The sequence below is a fragment of the Chenopodium quinoa genome, unplaced genomic scaffold, assembly GCF_001683475.1.
Source record: "Chenopodium quinoa cultivar QQ74 unplaced genomic scaffold, ASM168347v1, whole genome shotgun sequence".
Lineage (NCBI taxonomy): Eukaryota > Viridiplantae > Streptophyta > Magnoliopsida > Caryophyllales > Amaranthaceae > Chenopodium > Chenopodium quinoa.
The window spans coordinates 3,041,509-3,049,841 of NW_018744311.1; the positions used below are offsets into that span (position 1 = coordinate 3,041,509).

The following is an 8,333-nucleotide window of genomic DNA, read 5'->3' on the forward strand; positions in this document are numbered from 1 at the left end:
TAAATGATTATTTATCAATTTGAAAATGAACAAAAGTAAAGAACCAACAACCAATTCATAAAACCTAAAAATTATATATATTTTTTCATACAAATAAAGATTAAAATGAAATATCAATTACAATAATTTTTTTAACAAATAATATCTATAAGTCTATTTTCCTCCAAAAAAAATCATCTATAAAACTATATACTTCCTCCGTTTTCTTTTACTTGCAACACACCTTTTAGGCACGCAATTTTAGGAGATGATTAGTGAGGGTAAACGAGCTATTTTATCAATATAATTTTTACACGGAGATTAGAATAGGGTTAAGTATCATTTGTAAAAATTATAATGAATAATTTATCCGTTTACATTATATAAACCCGACCTCAAAACACGTGCCACAAGGCTGTGTTGCAAGTAAAAAGAAATGGAGGAAGTTTAAGATATGATCATATACACATTCATTAATGAACATATACACTTTCATAAATGAACATATAACATGTACTATTCATTTGCAAACTTCCTTGCTTATCTTCGATTTAACCTATATTTAGTGTTTTTCTTCAAATAGCATCAGTTCCGCATCCTTGCTTCCTAATTTGGTTCACCTGTTGAACAAAATGAATTAACAAATGTTAATTATTATATACACTACTTTATAAATGAACAATATATCTTACATTATTAAACATTTATCACTTTTACACTATTTGGTTTCAAATCACAAATCTAACTCTCATTAAGTTTAGTAGTGAATGTTTCTATATGCTTCATAATTTATACTCCGCAGTTTGTATAATCAGCGTTGTTAAGCCATTTTATCTTCTCCAAAACAACTACGTATTCTTCAATTCCATGTGCAAATTTATATCAAATGTGTAACTTTGGACATCACTACAATATAGCTAGATTGGTTGTAAGATATTAGTTTTAATGCATACAAATGAACATTATCAATATTATACATGAGGATAATGTATAAAAGAAATGAACATTCGTTATTTAGGCATATAAATATATATGTAAACTGAAATGAACCAATATTAACATATATTTTAAAATGAACATTACTTTATATGTAAATGAACATTATGAATTTCATAAATGATCAAAAGATTTGATAGAATAAATAAGTCAGTTTCTCAACTCAAATGAATGATTATTTATGCATTTCATAAATGTGCATAACATATCATAAAAATGAACATTATTTATTTAGGCATATAAAGTCAAATATAAACTCAAATAAATTCAAATATACAAATGAACATTTATAATTCTATATATGTTCATATATTAACTCGGAATCGTAGAAATGTTAACATCTATACCATAAGACTTTTTAATATCTTTTAAAAGTTCTAGATCTACAACTTGAGACTTTTGTTCGTTGTTTTTTTTTTTAAAAAAAATTTCTACTCTTGTTTAAATAGGTTTTTGAAATAATACTTACGTTTCTTCAGACTATGCCTTGTTATGTTCAACGAACATGATTCTTCTCTGAATCATCATTCTCTTTATCTCTCTAATTCGAAATATATTTTTCGGTTCTGTAAAAAATAAAAATAAAAACACAAAACATAGTAGATTTTAATGATTTTTGCATAAAATAGTTCTAATCAAGTTAGATTATGTTTCTGAACATGTAATTTCAAAATGAAATACGTAGTAGAAAAAATAGGTTCATACAAAAAAATTTAGTAAAATTACTTACTCTTTCTGTGAATGTTGTTGCGATTGTTGAATTTCTTCGCAAATGTAGACATTTGAAGGAATTTAGCAATATTTTGAAGCAATTTCGTAGTATTTTGAAGCAATTTTGTAGTATTTTGAAGCAATTTTGGTTCATATTTTCTGGTTTTGATGAGAGAGAAAGTCTAGAGAAATGAAGAAGAAGGTTTTAGAGAGAATGGTGGGTAGTTACAGTAGGTTAGTGGGTTATGGGATGTGGGTAACATGATAAACGCATCGTTTAGAGGGGGGTGTAGGTATCCCTACCTACACTAGGGTCTAGTGTATACCAATTATTGTGCGTAGTGGGAGAAGGAAGCAGACTTGTATTACGCGGTTTGTATGTTCGTTGAAACGCTAATCAACTTGTTTTAAAATGGGCCCGCTTGCATTTATGAAATGATCCACTACTAGTATTTATTTTGGGCCTCAAAGCATTTTTTTTCTTTGGAATTAAAGCAAATTCTTTAACACGGTTTACTTTATATGATGGCCAACTACGCATCATTACAAGAGTTATTATTTTAATTTAAAGTTTTAAGTTATACTTGTAAAGAGTGAATGATAGCTCAAATGGTTAGAACTTAAAACTTTCCTAATTATATACGAGTAGTTAACACGGACAAAAAAGAAGAAAATGTGATCAATCAAATTTAGATGGCTAGTAAAGTTAAAGTTGGTCAAAAGTGTAAAAAGATAAGTTTTAAACATGATTTAATAGATGTTTCTCATATATAAAAAATACTCCGTAAAAGGTATAGTCAGTGTAAGGCTAAACCTTGTTGCAATTGGAATTTGGAGAAAAAAAAATTATTTGATGAAGAATTTATTTATGCTTTATTCGAATATATACACAAACTTTATTCGTCAATAAGCAGTCAATTGTTAGCAGTTAGCTGTTCGACAATGCTTAGAATTCGAGTTGTTAGCAGTTAGCTGTTCACAATTCTTAGAATTCGAGATATGTAGGAAAAAAAATGTTGTATGTCATTTGATAAGTAAAGACTGTAAGAGATTTGTTCAACATTCTATTTGATATAACATTTGCTAAACTACAAATAGGATAAAAGATGAAATGATCTTTACAGCTTACAACAATTTTACTACCCTTGGATTGATCTTGAGCTATACAGGATACCAACCACTCAGCCAGCATCACATTAATTATCTAAGTTATTCCTTCGGTTGCTGCATCTGAGGTTCTCCCATAGCAACACCATGCTCATGATCAAAAGCGCGGCCTTGGTTATTATTGTTTGTTTTAGCAGCACCACACGCCCAGAAAGCATATGATACCAGACCTACAACGGTGCTAATTATGCACCAATATGCAGCCCCAAGGAACAAATTCTCATTGCCCACTCCACAACTGTCACTGTTTCCTCTGGTATAGGTTTTTGCTAGGAAACTGGTGTTGTCAAGGATCGCTGTATATATCAATCCAATGAACGTTACCAGAAAAGTGAACCTGCAATACATACCAAAATAAGTGTAAAAATCTTGTGCACAACGGACCATGATTAAGTTAAGCTTACAATCCCTTCATCCAGAATTAGTTGTCACGACACAATCCCTCATAACTATGCATTGACAAATAAACTGGCCTTGTAATGAGCTTATAAGTTATAACATACCAGGAGCCGATGAAGAAGAGTAATGAGCTTATAACAGTGCAACGAGCAGAACAACGTAGTCCACAGCAGCAAAAGCAGTAAGTAGCAGCACTAATAACGATTTGCTCAGCTAGTATAAATAATGCAGCAACTATGCCAAGAGCAGATGATGGACTGCTTGGATATACACATAAGCTATCTTTTTTGGTAACATCTTTAGCCTGCGCAATGCAACTATACACGTAAATTCAACAGCCTAATCATAACTCGTTATCAAGTTTAAAGGTTGTAACACATTGTTGATCATCTAAAGTCTAACAGAGACAATAATCAACTAGATTATTTGTAATTAGCTACTGATTCTTTGCGATTAAGAATTGCAGTACCGTAGGGTCTGAGATTTGTCAATAGCAAATTAACAATATACTCCGTATTAGATTAGTACTATTAGATCAAAACCGAGTAGTCAAGTGAAATCTTGTTAAATTTGTTACAATGACTACTTTAAGAATATCATAATTTTAAAAATTATAGCAAGTACAAAATTGGAGATATTTATTTTAAAAGCTACTCCGTACTGAATACTATAATAAGTCCAATATGACAAACAAATGGGGACAAAGGGAATACATTACCAATTATGAAATTCATTTTGATTTTCTATTTAAGCAAGCTATTAAGGTGGTGTTTGGGTCCAATTTAGTCCAATTGGACCTAGATATTAAATGATCCAATTAAAAGCCCAAGGTCAAGGTTCAACTCTCCAATTGTGCTAAAGTCAAAGGTCAGCCCACAAAGCAAGCCAATTGGGCTAAGGCCCAACCTCTCCATGTATGATGAGGTATAAAAGCCATCAATATTGATACATTCATATGTTCATTCATAGGTTCATTCATATGTTCATTCATATGTTCATTGATATATTCTGATATATTCCATTAAAGCCTCAAGCAACAAACTCTCTTGCATAGTGTCCTCTTCTTACATATTGTACTGACTTTAGCATCGGAGGGGCCTTCCTCGGCAACACCCCCGAGGCTAGTTTACGTGTGTTTACTGTGCAGGAAACCTTCGGCCCAACATAACTTGGACCGAATCCAGCCTTCTCCGTTTCAGCGGACCTTCGGCAAGGTCCCATTGTTTTCACCCGAAACAATTTGGCGCCGTCTGTGGGGAAGACTTTCAAAAATCTTTAAGCCAAATTCCTAACCAAGATCATCTTGCAATTATCTTAGCAGCAATGGCTAAGAACCGCAAGAGCAAAAGCCTCCATCAAGGAGCGGGCGAAAAGCCTAAAACCCCTACACCATCACCCTCGCCGGACCGGAACTCTCCCAAGGGTGCCGGCTCGGGGGGAGGACCATACAAGGAGGATTCCCTATCTCCCGTAATTCATGACTCTCATTATAGGCCGAGTCACTCTCGGTCTAGCAGGGGTGAGTCCGATCATAGGACACATTCAGTGTCCCAAAGCCAACCATCGGCTGCGCGCCCTCATTCCCACACTCGGCGAGGACCCCTTTGACGGGGCCCAGCTCGGAAGAGGTGGCAAGAGCGCTGGCAGTACTCATGGAGGCGATGAGGGCACAAAATATGCCACCACCTCGTGATCGAACTCCTCCGCATACCCGGCATCAGCGGAGGAAGTTAGACCATGATGGTGGGAAGCTTCCTTCCTTCCGGGAACTGGAAGAGTGGGAGGAGGATTCCTGGAAAAATGAAAAACAGAGGAAAACGAACCCTCAATTTTTAAAAGGATCCTCATCCTCAAGACCAGAAGCGCATAAAGAGCAGCAGCTCAGCTTCTCGGCCAGAATCTACTCACCGAGAACCTGAGACTGTTCGCAGAAGTGTCCTTGACCGACTCGGCGGCAAGGAACCGAGCGTGCACAGTCGCCTCTCGTTCCCTGCAGCCGAGGCCCAGACTTCCCAGCCAGGGACGAAAAACCACTCCTACCTCTCTAAGAGGGCGGAGCGCGGTCCCTTCGGCCAGGAACAAGGGCAAGGCCGTTATGCTACCCGCCAGTTCACCATTCGAGCAATGGATACTGGAAGAGCGCGTACCCACGGTTAAAATACCGTCGCACATCACATATGACGGGACCACGGATCCGAAGGATCACGTGGCCTCGTATGAGACTCATATGCATCTTTGCCCCAGATCCGAGGCGACTTGGTGCAAATATTTCCCAACCACTCTCAAGGGGGTCGCGCAAGCGTGGATCTCCAAGGGAGTAAGGCAAGGCTCCATAACAGGGTGGGATGATCTGTCCTCCAAGTTCAGGAGCAAGTTTTCCACGGCAAACCGCCGAGAGAAGACTACCGCAGAGCTCATGAGTCTGCAACAGGGGGAAACCGAAAGCCTCCGAGACTACCTGACCCGTTTCAGTAACGAGTCATCAAGCGTCTCCCAGCTGGACCAGGGGCTAGCCGTTTTCGCAATGCAGAATGGCCTTCAGCCCGGAAAGTTCCTAGACTTCATGGTCATGCATACCCCGCAGACCTTGGAGGAAGCTCTTAATGCTTCGGATAAGTTCATCCGAGCCGAAGAATGGAACAAAGCGAAAACCCAACCTCAATTCGGGGGAGGGAAACAGAGACAAATACCCTTGTCTGAAGGCCAAGGCCATAAGGCAAAGGGAAAGTCAAAGGCCCCGGAGCAATCTTTGGCCATCGACCCAAAGAAGGAAAGATCTGCCTCATACACAGGCAGATACGAGTCCTACACTCCGCTCTCTCTTCCACGCGCCAAAATTTACAGCGTGACGAAGGAGGAGCAGAGTTACCGAAAGCCGAGACCACTCCCAGAGTGGTATCAGCGAAAAAATAAAAATCAGTGGTGCGAGTTCCACGAGTCTTCGGGACATAACACTAAGGAGTGTATCCAACTGAAGGACCAGATAGAGGACATGGTCCAGAAGGGATACTTGAAAAAATACATCGCGGATCACCGCGAGAAAAAAGAATCCGAGAGGTCAGCAAAGGACTCTCGGCAGGACCTCGACTTCCCCCGGAAAAACAGTAAAAAGCCGGAGGGGAAATTCCCTCCGATCAATGTTATCTCGGGAGGAATATACTCTCGGAGGGAGCATAAGCGCCACCTTAGAGCTTTGACTCACCAGAGTGAACAACGCTGACATTCAATCTCCCCAGTCGCCGGTGCCGAACATGACGTTCACAGCCGCCGACTGCCGGGGGATTACGTTCCCTCACGAGGATCCGTTGGTGATCATCGCCACGGTGGCCAACCACGACGTCAGTAAGGTCCTTGTTGACGGTGGCAGTGGAGCAAACATTCTGTTCCGAAAGGCCTACAATCAAATTAAGCTGAAGCCCAAGCACCTTACGCCGGTACCCTACCCGGTATCCGGGTTCAATGGGGCTTCAACTTATCCAGATGGGAAGGTGACACTTCCTGTCACCATCGGTTGCGATGAGGCAGCCCGGAACGTCATGATTGAATTTTTGGTCATCGACACTCCTTCAGTGTACAACGTGATTTTGGGGAGACCCATAATTCACGAGATCCAAGGGGTCGTCTCAACTTATCATCAGCTGATGATTTACGTCTCAGACGCCGGCTTCCCCGAAAGGATACAGGGCAACCAAAAGGATGCCCGAAGGTGCAACTACCTCAAGCCATCCAGTAGTCGCCCAGATGACGACAAGGATGAGGAGGAGAAAGAAAAAGAAAGAGAGCCAAGCACAAAAAAGCCAAAAGGCCTAAGTGCTTCGGCCCAAGGATCTGTGCGCAGAGAAAAAGGGCCCGAAAGGGAAAAGGCTAGCTCTTCAGCTGAGCCGCAAGACTCAGAGAGCCAGCCGAAGAACAAAAAGACTGGGACACCTGCTGACATTGGCAGCAGGCCAGATTCTGAAGAGTCCAGTCCATCGGCAATGGACATGGACCAACAGACTGAAACAGTTGAGTTGGCCGAAGGAGACGGTGAGAAATGTGTAACAATCGGGATGGACCTTGATCCGAAACACCCGTTGTGAAACTTATTCAGCTCCTTCGGGACAACAGAGATGTGTTTGCTTTCTCGGCAGCTGATATGCCCGGGATAAGTTCAGACCTCATCTCCCATAAGCTTAATGTTGACCCGACGTGTCGACCAGTTAAGCAAAAGAAGCGGAATTACTCCGCCAATAAGAACCGAGACATCGCAACCGAGGTCAAAAAATTATTGGAGGCAGGATTCATCGAACCTTGCCAATATCCAGAATGGCTGGCAAATGTGGTGATGGTTCAGAAGCCCAATGGTACCTCGAGGATGTGCGTTGACTTCACGGACCTAAATAAGGCTTGTCCAAAGGATTTCTATCCCTTGCCGAGGATCGATCAGCTAGTCGAATTCGACAAGTGGCCATGCCTTGCTTAGTTTCATGGACGCATTCTCGGGGTATCATCAGATCTTTATGCACCCCGACGATCGAGCAAAGACAGCATTCGTCACGAACGCTGGGGTGTACAATTACAAAATGATGCCCTTCGGATTGAAAAATGCGGGGGCAACCTATCAAAGGCTGGTGGATTCAAGTTTTCGCCGATCAAAAGGGCCGAAACATGGAAGTCTATGTTGATGATTTGATCGTCAAAGCAAAAAAACTAGAGGACCATGTAAAGGACCTGGCTGAAACTTTCGCCACCTTGAGAAAGCATCAAATGAAGCTGAATCCGAAGAAGTGTGTCTTCGGCGTGAAGTCAGGGAAATTCCTTGGGTTCATGGTCAGCAAAAGGGGGATTGATGTCAATCCTTCTAAAGTCAAAGCGGCACTCGACCTTCCTGAGCGAAACGAAGCGGGATGTTCAGCGGCTCACCGGAAGAATGGCAGCCCTCTCGAGGTTCATTTCCAGAGCTTCGGATAAGGGGTTACCTTTCTTCAAAGCCCTGAAACTCCCGAAAACAAAAGAGCTCGTTTGGGAGGAAGAGCAAAAAAGACGCCTTTTAAACAGCTTCGGGAGCATCTGGCTGAACTCCCAACGCTGGCTAGCCCAGC

The 8,333-nt window shown here is 40.8% G+C and overlaps 2 long non-coding RNA genes across 2 annotated transcripts; both read right to left on the reverse strand.

Annotated features, from left to right (window-relative positions):
- Nucleotides 1–300: 300 nt before the first annotated feature.
- Nucleotides 301–1,832, reverse strand: LOC110696214. Its single transcript, XR_002506261.1, has 3 exons — nt 1,706–1,832; nt 1,445–1,541; nt 301–599 (listed from the first exon to the last, which is right to left on the reverse strand). It is a non-coding gene; the product is annotated as an uncharacterized LOC110696214 (long non-coding RNA).
- An 854-nt stretch (nt 1,833–2,686) lies between these two features.
- Nucleotides 2,687–3,713, reverse strand: LOC110696144. The gene is made up of 2 exons (XR_002506257.1): nt 3,357–3,713; nt 2,687–3,190 (listed from the first exon to the last, which is right to left on the reverse strand). It is a non-coding gene; the product is annotated as an uncharacterized LOC110696144 (long non-coding RNA).
- Between the last annotated feature and the right edge of the window lie 4,620 nt (nt 3,714–8,333).